Source organism: Diadema setosum, chromosome 13 (assembly GCF_964275005.1).
Source record: "Diadema setosum chromosome 13, eeDiaSeto1, whole genome shotgun sequence".
Classification (NCBI taxonomy): domain Eukaryota; kingdom Metazoa; phylum Echinodermata; class Echinoidea; order Diadematoida; family Diadematidae; genus Diadema; species Diadema setosum.
This window is the reverse complement of record NC_092697.1, coordinates 23,968,271-23,988,293: the sequence shown is the minus strand read 5'-3', so window position 1 is coordinate 23,988,293 and position 20,023 is coordinate 23,968,271. Positions and strand designations below refer to the sequence as shown.

Here is a 20,023-nt window from a genome sequence, read left to right as displayed (position 1 = left end):
CTGCTTGTGGGGCAGACTCACCATTAAGGATTCCTTGTGTCTTTTTACTCATCCGCACTCCTTGGGATAGACTTCTCTCATGGAGCAGAACACAGTAAAGCTTGAAGGCAATTTGCAGGCCCGATTTGATAAAAATAATAATAATGTCATGATAGGAACTCTTTGCTGATAAGCAAGTGCCATGGTAATAACAAATTTTCATCATCCTTATCAGCTGTTTCAATGGGAAGTTACCATTCTGGCAAGATTTGCTATCCTAACAAATTTACGAAATGGTTTGAACTCTCCAAGTTCCATGTGGCTGAGAAAGGTGACTCACACTTGCCTAGTTGGGCTGTTGGATCCCTTTGCAACCACACAGAATTAGGCAAGTCAGCACTGCTTCTGAGATTTAAACCAAGAGGCAGAGCTGGGTGGGAATGTTGTGTTTAGACAGCTGCACTTCTGGGGAGAATTAGTGCTGTATATTGATTGTGTGTTTGCTTTCAAAATTGAAGATTGGAGAAGTCACTGCAGTATCACTCTAGCAGATTTTTATGTAGAGCATTTACTGGGTGTCAAGTACTATTTTATGCAAGGAATGTTGGAAACCCATCAAAAATCTGAATATGTCACCAGTGTAAAAATGACAGTATGGATGCGTGACTCACATGGCTGTGTGATCCCTAGGAGCCTATAGAATAAGCTGTGACCCAAATATTAAAGAAGTTAACATTTCCTGTGGTCATTCCTTTGGTCAAAGTATTCCAGATTCTATGCATTTTTTTTTCTTTCATAAATTGTCAAAACATAGACATTCACTACTTGCATCATCAAGGTTAGCAGCACATTAAAATTCAATGCAAACTTCTAGATAGCAGCTTGCCATCATCAAGTAATTAATGCACTGTTTTTGACATCTAGTGGAATTTATTATATAAACAAGCAGGTAGATACCGGGCCTATAGAATTTAACATTTGCAGATCAGATTGCTGTATGTGAAAGGTGTGTACTGAATATAGCATGAGCAGAGTTTGAACCAAATGGAGAGCTAACCATGCACATATTGTGTAGCCTAAAGGGTAAGTGATGGCGAAATTCTTGCTCAAGGAAGAAATATATCAAAAAGATTAAAAAACAAAACAAAAGAAAACAAGGTTTGTGTTGTATACTTAGCACATCTTTACAGTAAAATTGTATGACAAAATCGAAATTTTATTAGTGGGTTACCTGATGCCCACAACTAATTGGCAGCACTGTTTATAATGTATACTATATTGCTTCACAGTTCACATCATTTTAAGGGTTCACCATGCAGAAACCTTCTCCACTCATGTCCACTTTGGTGTCATGGTCATCTTATTTTTAACCAGGAAAGTTTGCTTCTTTTTTTTTCATGTTTGAAGGATGAGGTAGATTAAAACCATTGTTTGCTTCCACAGGTTACTGTTAAAGTGGATATTTTCGCACGACTAATTTTTTGTGCTTGTTCGGGTAAGAAGAGTTTTGCATGTTTTTAATTCCACGGAATGAAGACATCATGCACAGGAACATATGGTTAGCAAAAATATTCGCATGCTTTTATTTTCGCGGTAGTTTCTGGTTGCGCGAAATGCACGAAAATTTCAACACTGCGAAAATTTCCACTTTTACAGTACATGATAATGTCAAGAGCAAGTGTCAACAAAAAGGGGAAAAAAGTCACATCCTGTGAATGCAGTGAAACAGTAAAAGTGAGGTCAAGCAAATATTTAAGGTTATGACCATTTGAGTGCTTGTAGGACATTCAATCTGGTGTTCACTGGGCCCCTGTGAATGTTTCTGCTCCTTAGCATTGGCTACATTATTAGTCATACTAGGGTGGTGATCTGGCTTAGTTGGGAGCACATCTGCCTCCTGGTCCAAAGGACCAGTGTTGGATTCCCAACTCTCAGTGAGCAGTGTTATTTGTAAGCATGCATTCCTCTCTGGTAAGAGGCTAAACACCCTGTCCCTCGGATGGGACATTCCCATGTGTGAGTTAGCCATGACTCGCGCAATGAAATGATCCCACTTCATTCATCATCTCAAAGAGCAGGGTGCTGACCTGCTGAAGTGGTCTACAGACCTACCCACACAGGGAAACTGGCGAAAGATACTGACCCTTGTGGTTTGCCCCTGGTGACTAGCAATAGCCAGCAAACAGTATCAACCAGGCACATGCAATGTACTCATGAATTGAATTTGTCACATTGTTCTTTATTTTTATTTTTTTGTGTTGTTTAATTCCCACTTTATGAACTATGTTTGATCGTACAGCTTCTCTTCAGAAATCCAGGATACAAGTGTACTTCGTCATACCAAACTCTAGATTTTTGCTAATCAAGGTCAGTGATGGATGATTACTTTGAAACCAGAAACTTTTGTGTACATGACTTTTTTGAAAATTTCATGATTAGGCAAGATTCACTGAAAATGCAAGCAAAAGTTTTTGTCTCTACAATGTATTGAATGCCAGTTTGCAATTTGCAACAGTTTCATACCATAAATGTTTCTTGTTTTATGGTACTTACTGTACGCTAGACAGAGCACTTCAGGACTGAGCATTATTACATGACTGGTGTTTCTCTGAGTCCAGCATTTTAAAGATCCTGGCCCTATTCCCAGTTGTATGACACATTGAATACAATCTCTGTGCTTTAACCCTATTCTAACTGGGCTATTTGAGACCAAGTTTTTACTGGGGGGGGGGGGGTCAATTTGACCCCCCCTTCAGATCTCGGCCGCCGATCGGGCGATCGCCGCAAAATTTTGCCTGAACATAGAGCCGGATGTCAACTACAAGATTACATGGTCATACAATAGAAAAATTTTGATTTCATATTTTAAATAAATTAATTATGCAAATTAACGCATGAAATCATATTTTCACCTATAACTCCATCAAAAAGACTGAAGGATTATTAAATTTTTGTGTCAGAGTTCCTCAAGACACATCAAACAATTTTCTAGTAAAAAAAATAGCGCAATCAAAATCATTTTCTTTTGTTTTTTATTGTTTTGTTAATTTCTTATGTATTTTATTGTTTTTTCGATCTTTTGTTTTCTATTGTTTTTTTGCCAAAATTTGTTGGAGGCACTTTTTCAAGCGTATCTACATTAGAATTGATTTATTTCAATGGTTAAAAGTTGAAATAATCTAATTTATATCAGTTAAACAAAAAACACAGTTTGCATTGGATTTGCACACGAAATCATGAATTCAAGCGTTTTTCGGGTTGACATGCATATGCAAAACATTGCATAACTTCAGAACGGTGTACCCGGACGTCGCAAATTTGGTCTCAAAATATGCGGGAGACTGGAATGAAAAAAGTCATGAAACGACGCGGCAAAATCTTTGCGCGTTGCGGAATCATGGCGCGAAACGTCGAGGGGGGGGGGTCAATTTGACCCCCCCCAGTTAGAATAGGGTTAATAGTGCCTGCAGATATCATGCTACATGTATCTTGTAGGTAAGAACACATCAAAGTGGTTCTCGGTCAACTCCTTGACAAGGAATGAGGAAGGAAGGGAACAACATCACTAGAGCATTGTAGCCTAGGCTGGTCTTTGGATTAGCACTTGATCATTGGAGTACGAGCGGTAGGAGAGTGGAGAACATTCTGTACAAAAACATGGCATGTACCCTGATCTAGACAGGTGTCATTAAATATTACTGGTCTCGTTGTGGTATGCTGTATAGTGTATGGAGTGCAAATATGTAAATAATGGTGTACGTAGATGAGGACATAGGTACATTCAAGTGCCATTTTCTCTTCTCACTCATTTGGTCAAGTGAGATCAATTTTGTATGTTTCTTATAATTGTATTTTGCATGTTGTGGACAGTAGTAAAAGGGATATGTTCACAGGGACAAAATGCAGTGAACAAAATATCTGCGTAGTTCTAATGTAGCACTTATTTTGCATCATGCAAAATGAGTGAATCCTTTTTTTTTCCACCAAAAGGTGCCAAAGTTCTTCCACATTTGCAGTGTAGATCTACTGCATAACGTAGAGAGAACAAACAGTAATATGCACTATATTGTACAGAATGATATACCTGCTATGTAAAGTAAAAGGGCACAATGGTGATGGTACTGTGTATATGGTCAACTGTTCACCATGCAAAGAAGAGACATATATATTTTTGTAAATTTCATGACATAATTCTACTGTACTTCAGGGAGGTTCTCTTGCACAAAAAATTATTGACTATATTCTTTCTTCATGTCATATTTGTATATATCTTGCAATATTACTGTGATATCTGCTAGTGTTAGAAGTCCTCCTCTTGAGGTAGTCCTACCTCGGCTGTAAACTCATATTTTATGAATAATCTAGACCCATATTGCTAGACTACCATTTGTTGAGTTTTAGTGCAAACTACCGGTACTCTTGTTGAATCTGGTTGTATGAGATTGAAAGTAAACCTTTCATCTTGCTTTTCATTGGCATTGAACGCTAAATATTGCCCACAATCAGCTAGAATCTGAAAGAGCCTATTTGAATCGCATCAAAACGGGGTAGTGCGATATACTTGGCTCATGAAACATATCTCAGTATTAAAGTTATGACCTCTTCGCTCTTTAAATTGCCAAATTGTTCTGATGCTACACGTACCTTCTTTACTTACAGAATTGTAATCTGCAATCTTCAGTGTGTCAGTTAAGCATTTAAAGAGTGGCTATAAACTCTGAAGATTTGAAGTAACAGTAGTATTGTGCTGTCAGCTTGACTGTATTCTCTGGTGCATGAGATCAGGTAGAAAAATTACCATGTGCCAAATGAATGATTATGCTCAAATCAAAACACATTTCGTTGCTTTCTGTGAGATGCGAGTTGACAGTACAGTCACCCTTGCTCAAGTCAACCTCGCGTCAGTCAAATAATCACTGAAGTCGATGGTCCTTTCAAGTCCTCTTTTTTATAATATGTGACCCGCCACAACAAAAGGATCCAAAAGTTGCTGACAGCTGAGCCAAGAAAATCGAGTTTGAAGTTGGGTCATCCAAATTGGTCAAAACATCCCATTTCTTTTCTTTTTTTGGCATATTTTTTTAGTGTAATGTTTCATATATTATCTGCTGAAATTTCGAATACTCACGAAATTCGCGAAAATGAAAACCTTGCGAAATATTCGGCGTATACAGTACCTTCTATTATCAAGAGGTGAGAACTGTCTTACCTCCCTTAATCATGATTGTCTTAAGTGGAAGGTGTTTTCTGAACACGGTGATTTCCTAGACCTACATAACAGTCAAGTCCTTGCTCATCAAATCTCTTTCATTATGGTCCTCAACCAAGTCGTGCTTCTGAATTAAAGCAAAAGAAGTAGGAATTATGTCTTGCCATTTTCAGAAAATGAACCTCCCCGCCTGTCAGATCCTTTTGTTGTAAGCGAGTCACATATGTTCTATTAAAGTGGAAGCTACTTCTTCGGTCCTAACAGATTTGACTTGAGCAAGGGAACTTGACTGTTATGTAGGACCTATAATGAAAACAGATTTGACTTGAGCAAGGGAACTTGACTGTTATGTAGGACCTATAATGAACCTCCCCCGCCTGTCAGATCCTTTTGTTGTAGCGAGTCACATATGTGTAGTTTCTTGGAGACAGTCAACCTGAATTGACAGTATACCCACGTTAGTAGGCACTACAATTTAATGGCTACGTTGTACTGTGAAAGTGGACATTTTTGCGGTGTTGAAATTTTCGCGCATTTCGTATTAACTTGAGATGTAACATGCCATGTTTATATTTCTATCCAGTCAAAAAACTTCATACTCATCTCCTGACAAAAATGAAAATCGGATTGCTGTCATATGTTGCTAAGTATCTTGTTCACTCCTTTTCAAAATTTAATACATTAAATGGTGTGAATGGAATCTTTATTTTAAACCATATCCATTGCAAAAAACTAAAATTGAATTCTTAGTGCTGTCATAAAAATTCTACATGTTTTATTCTATATCAGCTTTGCCTTAAATAATTATAAATTTTGTAGGGTTACAGGATTTTTTTTTTTTGGGGGGGGGGTGAGGAAACAACTAATCTGATTGCAATGCAACAAAACTTGCAGTAGATATATATCAATCATTTTTTTCTTAAATCGATCATAAAAACATCATTTGCAAGGCGATTTAGCTTCATGAGACTAAAAACTCCTCAATATAATGTACGTTTGTATGATTGTGATTAAACTATATACATGTGCATTGTATATGATACAGAGGCTATTTTTTTTTTTTTTTTTTTTTTTTTTGAGATGAAATTTTCAAAGGCTGACTTTTATCCTTTTAGGTTTGTTTTCTGAAATCACTGTTTTGTTTTTTTCTTCACAGTTTTGACTGCTGCTTATTTACACCATGCGACACAAGAATGTGATCTTGTGTATCAAATTTGCCATTGAATATAAAAGAGTAGCATTTACACAGAAAGCACATAGGTTTTAAACTGTAGATAATGGGATATCAATTTGTTAGCATACACAGAGTAAGGTCTTGGTATTGCGTACATGTGAATTGTATTCAGAATATTGTGATACAGTACACTCTCATTATAACGAAGTCCTGGGGACCGGCAGTTTTCTTTCGTTATACGTAACAAAATTTTGTTTTGGATAGCCAATCAAATAAACAATGAAAAGACATAGAACGGATAATGTTAGGGTCTGAATTCTATCTTTGATGTAAGCAGAATTTTGTCATTACCGTGTTCATTATAACAGGAGTGCACTGTAAATGCTCTATATTGAGAATTCTGTGTTGCACTCTGGATTCTACAGAAAAACTCATATATCTCTTGGTCAGCTTAACTATGTCTTCATATGTGTCTGTTCGTGTGTGTGTGTGTGTGTGTGTGTGTGTGTGTTGAGTAATTGTGTATAATTCAAAATGTGTGTTGTGTGCACCAAGGTTTTAGTTCTAAAGTTTTCAGTCCTAATGGGAACTCTTGGTTGATATCAATTGTATAATTTTCTTGTTGTGAAATTTTGGAACTTGAAATAGTTATGTAATGTGTCTATTTGTGTGTTATGTCTCAAGTTTTTTATTCCATGTGTTGTTTTTGGTCACAGAAATGTATAATGGACAGTGCAGTTTCATATTGTATGTACAATGCAATAAACATTTATAATGGCATTCAATTTGGCAGATTGGTTATAGTGTAAAAAGCTACAAAACACACGACTACAGGTGACTCCCATTATAATGAAATCCTTTGGACTGGCATTTTTTTTAGTTACATTGAAATTTTGTTATATCAGAGCAAATAAAGTGTATGAAGCTATCTAGGTTATATTTTGGGCCCGGAATTTTACTTTGTTGTATCAAAAATTATGGCATAACCATGTTCGTTGTAATGGGGTTGCTCTGTATGTGTTCTATGTATCTATGGAAATTATGTTTCTGGAAAAAAAAAAAATGTCCTAGTAGACTCTAAAGCCACTAAGTATCACCTTATGCAAAGTTGTATCTGTCAGTAGTAGCATTTACCCATGTACATGTAGTATAGAAATATAGCCAATAGCTTCAAGCCTTCATCAATTTCAGCGGAAAGTATTTTGTTATAGTTTGATGCTGAGATTTCTTTATTTCCTCATTGTCATCATTCTCAGCCTTATGTGTAAAGTCAAAAGCCTAAGTTACTTTAGTTGGCACTTCACACAAGTTTTTAAATTTGTAGTATTGCAGAAGATCAGTAGAAATGAGATTATTCTGCCTTCTTCTCTACATGGCGTACATAGGTACAGTGTATATCTTTTCTCTTTTTTCTGTTGGGATGAATGTAATGAATGCCCTGTACAGTGTAAGATATTTCTCTGGTCACACTGGATATCATAAGATGAGATTATCAAATTCTCTGTTAAATGTCATAATGTTTGATTTTATAGTGGTAATTGGTTCTGTTTCCAAGAGAAAGAATATTGGCAAGAATATGGCAGTGGCACAGGAGTAAGAAGAAATAACAAAATTAATGATGAAAGAGTTGGTTGGTCCATTGTATTGCCGACGCAAGGCACACAGTAACAAAATCACCATCCGGGCTTGTACATAATGTAATAATGTTTGGTAATTCACACATGGTCACCAACATGCACTTCAGACTAGACTCTGTCAGGGCCAGGTCCATTGTAAAATACATGTCCCAATTTTCTGTCAATCTGAAGGTATTTATTTATTTATTTATGTATTCATTTATTTATCTGTTATTATACATGTATTATCATTGGTTGTAATCATATATCTGGTCACATTCACTTCAGTTGTCTGGGAGAATCTTGTTTACATTGTATGTACACTGTATTCAGCAAGATCTTGCCACATCCATTCATACTACATGTAGTTGTCTTTGCTCACAATTGGGCCTTGCCGAAGTCAATTTTCAATTAAAAAAACAGTCTCAATCTTTCCTTACCATGCATAAAAAAGCCGCAAACAAGCTTGCACACATGTGAAATTTTGCAAGTCTTTGTTTCTCTGTGTCTAGTAATAGGCATAGGTATAGTTGTGTGTACTGTATTTGAGGTTGTGTGCACTTACAAAATAGTATAGACACCTCTATTGAGTTCCTGGGTCCAGTATTATAATAAACACAAAGTTTGACAGTCACTTAAATATTCATTTCTTATTATTCATTTTTTTAAGGGAATTACTTTCACTGATATTATGGTGCAGAATTACATACATTCAGTAGGTTGATAGTGAAATCTGCCATCAGAGAAACTTTTGTTTTCATATTCCAGCTCGTTTACTTCATTGTTCACATTTTCCTGTATTTTTCAAAGGTGCTTTGGTTTTCTGCTGTAATAGTCAGTAACTGTAAAATACACTCATGGTGATAATTGCAAAAAAAAAATGCATAAATTTCCTTTTGTGATTTTTTAATTGGGTGGATGGTATGCATTTTTGTGGTTGTAATCTTTCTCTGTTTGGTGGTGGTCTTTTTTCTCCATACACAAGTATGGAATGCAGGAGCTATATTTGTCCTTCCTAACAATTGCAGCAATGCGGTTGCATATCAGTTTGGATCCACATGACATTACAGACTCAAATACACATTCTAGACATCCATCTTTTAACTTGATTTTGCTCAAGACATTTATTGATATAGAGCCTCCAGGACATGGCAATGATATAATACATTACAATGTATAACCTGCGATCTTCTTCCAAAATTTGTTCCTTTGCATTTCTGTCCCATTAAGTCGATACATCTGTGATTTAAAAAAAAAGGCAAAAGTAGAATGAGTAAAATGTGTATTAAACAGAGGGTGTACAAAGGCAGTAGTTCTGTATTAACTTCCTATGTTCTTTTTACATTTCAAATACACATGTCAGGGCTCCACACTAACTTTTATTTTTGGTGGCCCAAAGGCAAACATCCGTCCTTTTTTGGTGGCCCGATCAGGCCACCAAAGTCTTCATTTCTGAAATTTTGGTGGCCCGATGTGCGTTGTTGGTGGCCCTGGGCCACCGGGCCACCGTTAGTATCGAGCCCTGCATGTACAAATTATTTTTGATGTTCTCTTCTGGATATTAATGCCTCATAACCAATGCAATGTGTTGCATGCAGCTGTGTTTGGTATCCCATTGATATAGTACTATATGTATTTTAAAAGTTTGTCCAAGTAAATGCATACAACAATAATTGTGCTTTATAAAGTACATATTTATCAATTCTCTAATGTGCTTTACATACAAATGATAGAAGTCATACAATAGGCCTATACACACACATAACAGCATGCACAAATTACTGTCTTAAAAGAAGTTACAATTGTAGGTAACCAAATCATGAAAAATATAATATGGCTTACAAATTGTATTCTTTCTACAAATTATGGAAAATCTAACCAGTATTCTACATTTGTGAAACACAATGTGGTCTTGAGAACAACCTAATATAAGGCCAAGTAAAAAAAGAAACCAGTTTCTCGTCCTCGCGCGCATCGATTTTGGCCGCCGCATCGATTTTTTTACTATTTACTATTTTCAAAATGGCGCTGAAAATACCAAGAAATTCATAATTTTCGTCCCAGCCCGCTCCCCGCCCGCATCGATTTTCAGTTGCCGCATCGACTTTTTTGATATTTACTATTTTTCGGCCGCCGAAAAAAAGATCGACAGTTCACCTACCAATACCAATCGTGATGTCTCATTTCTAATCTACGCCTTGCGTCCTCTACTTAGCTGTAGTATAGCTGTAGCTTCCGTAGTGCGTATGTAATAACGCATGCATTTCATACTGCGAGCTCGGCAAGAAGAAGGAATGACCCACAAAGCAGTTGAACTGTAGTTGGAAGGGCGCGGGCGGCCGCGGGCGCGGGCCTGGGCTGTGATGGATACAGCGCACTCGGTACGTCGTGAACGCGATAGCGGCAACATTTCTTCGAACAATCGCTGATATTCCACGCATATTTCGCGCATTGTTCGTATTTTCCCCGTTTCTCATATTTTAAGCGGATGAATTGTACTGTACAAATGCTTGTGAGGATTGTATCGAGTTTGTATACATGTTCGTGTCATTGTGACTATGTGCATGTGTGTGCAGTGTTGAGGTACGGTGCCAGTCGCGTATGGCATGCGTGTCTGCACTGCACTGTCTATGTACCAGGCACCAGGTGTAAGCCCGTACACTCTGCTCTGTAACGTTGCATCTGACGGCGATGACGGATTTGTTCTATTTTGAAGAGAAAATGAATGCGCTTTTCCAGCAAATGTAGAATTATTAAATGGGTGTATCCACAAAATATATAACTTTTCCATGGATTCTGGTTTGTCTCGTATTTCTGCGGGATACATGTACTTTTCTTTACGATGTAAATTCAAGGACACGGCCGTGAGTCGTATCCCCTGTAGTGTAGTATACAATCATTCATCAAAATGTCGAACATGAAGAAACATCTTTAAAGGTTTAATGCTATAATGCCATATCAGCAAGTATCATTTTGACATCCATCTGCAATTGTACAAGCCAGTTTCCAGTTGAATGTTCTGCAATATATTTGTACTATGAAGAGATGCAGATATATACATACCAGCTGTGTGGACACAAAAAGTCACACTACCAATGATAAATAAATCACTGTTTTGAATATCATGGAAATTATTGCAGTCGTACATTGGTATTTTGTTGAAAGACATATTTTATACCTGTTTCAATTAATAGCACAATACATCAGAATTGCAAGCTTACACTGGTACCGGGTATCAGAATAGGCCTAGATACCAGTATTAAGATGATCATTTTCCCTTGACATCTGTAGTGGAAAGAAAAAGCACATTCTGCATGCATGAAGTTTCATTTCAAGTATGGTACATATATCTATTTGTTTGAAAAAGCACAGAGTGCAGGCAAGACATACACTTGGGACCTGGTCTCTCCACCAGAGTGATAGTCATTTCATAAATTGGATATAGAAAATAGTAAAGCCCTCTCTCATTACCTTTCTCAAAATTACCGGACGTGAAACACATATTACTTCCATTTTGACAATCCTCGAAAAAATAGTAAGATATCAAATAGTAAGGACCTCCCTCATCGCCTTGCTCAAAAAACCCGGACGAGAAACTGCTTTCTTTTTTTACTTGGCCTAATGCAAATGAAGGCATTTTCCTTAATGCTGTAGACATGGCGGCAAAACTAAGCCATTTTTCAACTGGTCCGACCTGTCCCTGTTGGTACCCAGCAGGTACCCAGTTTTTCCATTTTTGTACTGGTCCATTCCTGAAAAGTTACTGGTCTGACAGTGATTTTTACTGGTCTGGACTGTCGGACCAGTGTCCGTGTGTAGCACTGCTGTAGATGGTGAATTCCAGAGAAAAGGGACATACATGTATATGCTAAGAAAGCTGTCTTGCCATAAGATGTACATGTATAATGCATACAAGCTGGGGTATGCTATCGAGTACATTATTGTTATTCATAATTGGACAATCAAATTTATGTCTTAGTTTACATTTGGAAGCACTTTGTAACTGTATTATGAGTTTTACAAATGTTATGCAATAAATGCAGTCAGGCTTGTGTTATTACCACTTGTGTTTGTTTACTTACTACCCTGACCAGACCAATCTGAATCTACAAACTGTATAAACCTTAAAGTGTACCAATACCCTCCGAATAATGTTTGCTACAATGTGTATTATACACCCGAGGCATGCCCTCTAGTTACAAGAAATTTTTTGTCTCTGATTTTTTTTCATTGGGGTTTTAATGTAAATTTTAAAGAGTATAGACAAATGAATTGAAGTAGACTAGTCGATCACCAATTCTTTCAATCAAACAATTGTGCCATCATTATTTTTTTCCAAAGAGGTCTTGAACGATGGTGATATGAAATGCGTGCATACACTTCGATCGATACCTCACAAACTGATCGAAACGGAATCTCCAAATTACTTGTAACTATGTACGCTTTAGATAGCTAGAACTTGCACACATCAGTACCAGTGCTTACGAAGCAGAACTTTAAAACATGCAGAGCACACATGCCAAATGGTGATAGATATATGATCTTATTTATCTAAATACATGTACATGTATACACTTTCAGGAGTTATCACATGTAGGTGAATTTTGGCTGTTTTTGTGTATTCTAGCTGCACACAAATTTTATTTCCAGGGTATAATTGGTACACCTTAATTCATCTGAATTGCATGTGTATATTGGCTATGATAACTACCGTTGTTAAGACCCAACTTACACTGTATATGAGTTACACAACTGGCGGCATTGGTAATCAGCCGTAATTTATGACACTTCACAGACTATCAAGCAAAATCTTGGTACAAGGTAGGCCTAGTTTCCTACTCTACACTTTATAGATCAGTACCAGGCACAGGTGTACAATCATGCCTTTGCCTTTGACATTTCCAATATCAACAATGTAAAATGTTGTAGAATTTCTTCCAGTCACACTGGTCTCTCACAAAAATGTGTTTGTCTATGAACTATGTGTATTAAAAACCCATTTATCATTAAACAGTAATCACTTTTGTATTTATATGGTGTTCATTTGTTCTATTCATTCAATGTTATAGTGTTGTGTGATCTTTGTTTAACATACAAGGTGTACATGTATATACATGTAGGTCACGTAGAGCTGCAATTGAGTTTAACTTTTTAATATGTGACAATCAATTTTGATTTACTGTAATTGCAGTAAATTATGTATGCCCCATTTTAGCGTTTTACTTTATATTGTTTTTCATTCAACATTCTTTGTCAGTTTTTTGCTCAAGTTATAGCAGGCATCATTCTCAGTGATAGGATATTAAGTTGTTCAAACAATTCTAAGGCTCCTCGATGGCTAATGTAGCTCGATACTATAGAATTAGAAAGACAAAACAAACAATACACAAACACACTTCTATTTCACGTACGTGTCGGCGCGCATACAGTACGTGTTCCCTTTGTGTATGCTGCTATATTCCTGGTTGTGCGTGCACTGCAGACATTGAGGTTGCACCCCTATTTAAATCGGCAAGTCACTGAGAAAGTTTAAAAATGCATATATATATATGTCAGTGAAACTGCTGGAAATTTTACATTTTTATCGTATGTCATACAAGATTTCATGTGCAAGTCAATTAACGCTATTAAAGGTACATATAAGAGAAAGTATTACGTCACATAATGCCCATGTACCGACACGACTGGCACCATCCCCAGTACTCGCGATCGGACGGGGCAAAGGCTATTACACTTCCATAGTAATTACACGACAGAAATCCACATTTTTCATTGTCAAATTTAATACATTTCTTAATTTTTCTGTGCTTGTCTGTGTGCTTTATGTGATTTTGTGGTGTTAAGTTCTTGTTAGACTTGCAAGAATCTTGCATTCATTAAGAGTTTTTTGTGTAAAGTTAAAGGGAGTTATTTTATCTAGTACCATATATGGAAAGGGAGGGGCTTGATCACCATTTGTTTTGCCTGTCATAGCTTTGCAGGTTTTGTGGGAAGAGGACTACCAAGGCAGGGAGAACAAAAGGGGTGTCTCATACTGTTGATAAGTATAATGAATTACTCCATTCTGTGTTAAGCATAGATGTTCGCCAGGATGAGACAGACACACATCCTACAGAATTTTGTCGCTCATGCTATTCTCACATCAAGGCAGCACAATCAAACAACTGCCAGTGGCAACCTACAGTGACAGGATTGCCACAGCACAAGAGGACTGCAGGGTCAAACTGTGCAACTTGTGAGATGTTCAAAGAATCACAGAAAAAGGGGCGACCAAAGAAAGTTAAATGTGGGGGCAGGTCGAAAAATCCAGGGACAAGTTTATTGTCATTCTTTGACAGTTTGGCAGAAAGTTGCGGTACTGCTGCAGTGAGAAAGGGATCAAAATGTAGGAGAGAGGGCTTCATGGTGGAACAGTCTGATTCATTTCTTCTGTGCACCATTTGTGACTGTGTTGTTTCTCAACCGGTGCAAACTCCATGTCAACACCTCTTTTGTGTTTTGATTGCGTTTGCTCTTTGTTTTGCAAGGTAAATTCATTCTGCCCAACTTGCAATTGCAACATTCACGACACCCAAATCACACCAGCACCAACGTACGTATCATCGATCCTCAACAATGTAAAGGTGGCATGCACAACTTGCAAAATGAAAACTCACTGTGCAAATATGAGCACGCACATTTGTACAGATGCACCACTCGCAGACCACACCTACAGTGTACTCAAAAACAAAACACTAAAACTTGCCTAAAGCCCAGGCGAAGAGGAGAAAATCAGGGGCGAAGTCCTGAAACGAAAATTTTCAGAGTCTGTCTGATACAAAATCATTCTGCTGCTATGGCCTTCATACTCTTAAGGTTTACTTTAATATAATTTTAATATAACTGAGTTTTGTTTTGTTTTTTTCTCTTATGACACCAGCCATTTATCACATACAAGACTTTGAACTCTACAACACCAAGTGAAGAGTGTTCCCCATGAACCCTCAGGAAGAGATCCATACAGATTGCCTCCTTCCGGGAGAGGGTGTCCCTCTCTACATCCACACATCAGCAGCTGGATGAAGTGAAACATCTTTGCTCCAACGCAGAGGCAACAGAATTGCTTCAAAGTGGGGGAGTACTTCTCAAAATCCCAACAGGAGACCTTATGGAGTTGAAAAGCCTTCTACAAAGGACAACATAAAGGCTTTTTTTTTTTTTTTTTTTGCACGATTCAGAACAGACTTCCATGGGGAAAGTACTAAAGCTATTAAGGACTATGCTAAGTACTAAGCTATTTAAAGGGGGTGGCATGCTGGGCTTGGTGTGATGGGGGAACAAGGAGGGGAACCCATCCATCTGCAGTTGAACAACATCATGCAAGACCTGTGCAGATTCAGCAATGATCTCATCATCCTTGTGCATGCAGTACAGGCTCAATGGATACAGAGTAGTCCTAAAATGTATGCAATTCCAAGACATACAAAGTAAAAGAGAACAAATACAGAATGAGACTGTGACAATGTCAAGAAATATCTATAGAGAATATGGAAACAGTTGAATGGGAATGAGAAAGAATGGAGAAGAGAGCTCCAACACACAAGAGCAGAGAAGTACAAGTGCACTCCTCATTTGCTGATATTGGAGGAATGTGAGGCTATGCCATAAATTTTGTTTGAATTTTACAACCAAGAGAGAGAGAGAGAACAAAATTTTGTTTAAACTTTACAACCAACAGAGAGAGAAAGAGAGCAAAAAGTTGTTTATGCTTTCGAGCTTAGTTTGAAAATACGATTTAAAAGTAATGGTTTCCCGGGCTTTGTTATTCCTTAGGCTTATTATTCCATTTAATGAAAGAAAAAAAGTTAACGAAATTATGAAGGTCCATTATTCTGAGTTTAATAGTTGAAAATAAAAGTTTCGCTATTTTGAAATACATCTAATGTTCCAAAGGTTTGTTTATCCAAAAACGAAGGTTTGTTAATATGTACACGCACCCTTTTTCACTATCACCTTCGAAATAATGGACATTCCTATCATTCCCGGATTAATGAACTTTTGTAATAAGGAACCTATTATTTCATTTTTGATTCATGAGGAATTCATTGGCCTTCATACAACCGCAATAAGTGTAGATAAGCTTGGCATATAATAAAGAACATCTTAATAATCATCGCTATCACCTTCGCAAGTACATATATGTACAACTGTATGCACTCACCTATAGGTAATTAAACACAGCTAGGAACCCCCCTGGGTTGGACACAAAACAGAACTACCATGCCTTGTGGACATCTTATTTCATCTATTTGATCTACAAAACACTAAGGGGGAAAAAAATGAGATACAGGAGTAAATAAATAGGACCCATTTAATCTCACAGAGAGCAAATGACTTCAGAGCTACACTGTACCTGACCCTACTGTCTATAAACTGTAGCAATGAAATAAAAGTCACTCATTTTGGAATGAAATTGAGGAAAAGTACAATGCAGTGTATGCTATAAACATAAAATTGCAGCCAATATTTAGTCAGTCCAACTTGAATCTAGCATTATATGCAAATTACATACAGATAACCACCTGTCGCATGCATGATTATGAATAGGATAATATTTCCAAGCAGTATCTGCGTATAAACAGTTACCCTTCACAAAGGACCAAAAGTTAAACGTGTAGCTTTATTGTCTTTCATTCTTACACCAAGGTCTGAGCAGTAATCTTTCATCTGGCCAAAAAGAAAACTTTTCACACAGGAACAAAGGGCAGATCATTTGAACGATCTTGTCAAATGGCCTGTCGCTCTCTGGGAAGAGCAGAACAGGCACAGCAGAGGTTTGGGATTGCAGAAGCAAGTCAGGTGAAGGAGAGGACGAGACTTGCCGAGGTTAAGGCAAGCCCAGTCAAAATACATAAGAAGGGAAAGGAGGTCATGGTTCCTGAGGAGCAAGTTCAAGAACTGGAAGACAAACTGCCGGCCTTGAAGAAGGGACTGGAGGAGGCTGGGAAAGGGGTGGGGCCAGGGGCCTGCAGCCCCCACACATTCTGGCTCTTACAAGATTTGTGAGCAACTTGGACACATCTAAATCCAGCACACTCTTGAACTCCAACACTTCCAACTCTATATCCAATAGTTTTGCTGGTTGAGGAATTTGTAATATGTGTACTACAGCTGAATGAAATCACTTCATGAGTGGGAAACCACACTACTGGACTTGTTTGCTAGAGAATTCTTCCCCCTTCTTGGCTATCTCAAGGTCAGAGTTGGATGCGTGGGTCTGGCCATAGATTTTATTCATCTATTTATTTACATGTATTTTGAATCTCTACCATTATTCATCCTTTCATTCCTTCCTAACAACATGAACTCTTGCATTCAACTAGTATCCAAGCCAGTCACTTCATTCTAACATTGTAAGGTAATTATTATTATTTTTTTTCCTACTGAAATATGATTAATGAAATCACTTTACGAGTGGGAAACCGCACTACTGGACTTGTTTGCTAGAGAATTCTCCCCACTTCCTGGCTATCTCGAGGTCAGGGTTGGATGCGTGGGTCTGGCCATGGATTTTATTTATTTATTAATTTTCAATCTCTACCATTATTCATCCTTTCATTCCTTCCTAGCAACATGAACTCTTGCATTCAACTAGTCTCTAAGCCAGTCACTTCATTCTAACATTGTGAGGTAATAATTTTTTTTTCCTACTGAAATATGATTAATGAAATCACTTTACGAGTGGGAAACCGCACTACTGGACTTGTTTGCTAGTAAGCGAATTCTTCCCCCTTCTTGGCTATCTCAAGGTCAGGGCTGGATGCGTGGGTCTGGCCATGGATTTCATTTATTCATTCATTTTCAGTCTCCACCATTATTTATCCTTTCATTCGTTCCTAGCAACATGAACTCTTGCATTCAACTAGTCTCTAAGCCAGTCACTTCATTCTAACATTGTGAGGTTTTTTGTTGTTTTTTTCCCTACAGAAATATGATTAATGAAATCACTTCATGAGTGGGAAACCGCACTACTGGACTTGTTTTTTAGAGAATACTCCTCCCTTCCTGGCTATCTCGAGGTTAGAGTTGGATGCGTGGGTCTGGCCATGGATTTTAATTATTCATTTATTTATTTATTCATTTTCAATCTCCACCATTATTCATCCTTTCATTCGTTCCTAGCAACATGAACTCTTGCATTCAACTAGTCTCTAAGCCAGTCACTTCATTCTAACATTTTGAGGGTTTTTTTTTTTTTTTTTCCCCTACAGAAATATGATTAATGAAATCACTTCATGAGTGGGAAACCGCACTACTGGACTTGTTTTTTAGAGAATACTCCTCCCTTCCTGGCTATCTCGAGGTTAGAGTTGGATGCGTGGGTCTGGCCATGGATTTTAATTATTCATTTATTTATTTATTCATTTTCAATCTCTACCATTATTCATCCTTTCATTCCTTCCTAGAAACATGAACTCTTGCATTCAACTAGTTTCTAAGCCAGTCACTTCATTCTTACATTGTGAGGTAATTATTATTATTTTTTTTCCTACTGAAATATGATTAATGAAATCACTTCACGAATGGGAAACCGCACTACTGGACTTGTTTGCTAGAGAATTCTTCCCCCTTCTTAGCTATCTCAAGGTCAGAGTTGGATGCGTGGGTCTGGCCATGGATTTTATTTATTTATTTATTTATCTATTTATTTTGAATCTCTACCATTATTCATCTTTTCATTCCTTCCTAGCAACATGAGCTCCTGCATTCAACTAGTCTCTAAGCCAGTCACTTCATTCTCTTCAACATTGTGAGGTAATTATTTTTTTTTTTCCTCCTGAAATATGATTAAGCATAACACCGCTCACTGCAAACCGGAAGTGTTTAGTTATTTACATTGACCTTTATTACAAGAGTTCCCAAGACCGGCAAAAACTTGGTCTGTTGGGAAGGCCATTGCGGGTCACGTGCCATCAGTTCGTCACGCCGATTGGCTGCAGATCTCCCTGGATCTGGCATGTGGACTTCAGGTGATTAACAAAAATGGACCACCATGGCTGGAACTATTCAGTGTAAGAATGATAATTGTATCAGTCCTCTTACTGATAGCTGCATAGCAATAATCACGTTGTGTGACGTTGTGTGATGCTGACAATGGGTATTCACCTGACAGCATATGACAATACAGGCTACTGCTTGGGGTCAAAAGAAAATGTGACATCTCCCTGGATCTGGCATGTGGACTTCAGGTGATTAACAAAAATGGACCACCATGGCTGGAACTATTCAGTGTAAGAATGATAATTGTATCAGTCCTCTTACTGATAGCTGCATAGCAATAATCACGTTGTGTGACGTTGTGTGATGCTGACAATGGGTATTCACCTGACAGCATATGACAATACAGGCTACTGCTTGGGGTCAAAAGAAAATGTGACAAGTCCCGGATATTTATGAAGTTCTACAGCAGATACTTGTTAAAAGCATGAGAAACTTTTGTAATCAACATGTTTGTTAAATGTCATGTTTGCTGAATTTCATAATTTAACATATAGTGTCCAAGCAAGAACCACTTATTGACTGCATGTCCTCAATATAAAGAGAACAGCTAAATGCCTCCTGAAAAAAACAGCTTCCGGTCCATGTTTCTGACTCTCCTTGGGTCGATGGCGGAAAGAAGATCATTGACTTTAGTCTGGTGACCTCTAGGAGCAGCAAGGTTTTCACCCAGTTCTGCAGCAATGTCAAGCAGAAACACTGACGTTGCGAGATCTACCGCCACATCGCTCCAGAGGTTACCCTCCATGGCAGGCCCAATAGGGTCCAGAGTAATGTCTTCCACCTAGGACACCTCCTGTGGTCAATAGGGATGTCGAGCGTTGACAAAGACCTGACCGACAACAGGGGTGGCCATGGATTTTAAGAAATCAATTTGCCCATTCATGTTATGGCAGCATGGTCACTTTTGGAGTGCCTGGTCATGGATGGGTAATAACGGGAATACATTTAAATAAAATACCTTCTAGTCTAATTACATAACTTTGGCAACTTTAATTCATTTGGTGT

At 37.7% G+C, this 20,023-nt stretch overlaps 1 protein-coding gene across 1 annotated transcript in view; it reads right to left on the bottom strand.

Moving 5' to 3' along the window:
* LOC140236983 (uncharacterized) overlaps positions 1–20,023 on the bottom strand; it is a 59,596-nt gene that overhangs the window by 27,845 nt on the left and 11,728 nt on the right. The window lies entirely within an intron of this gene.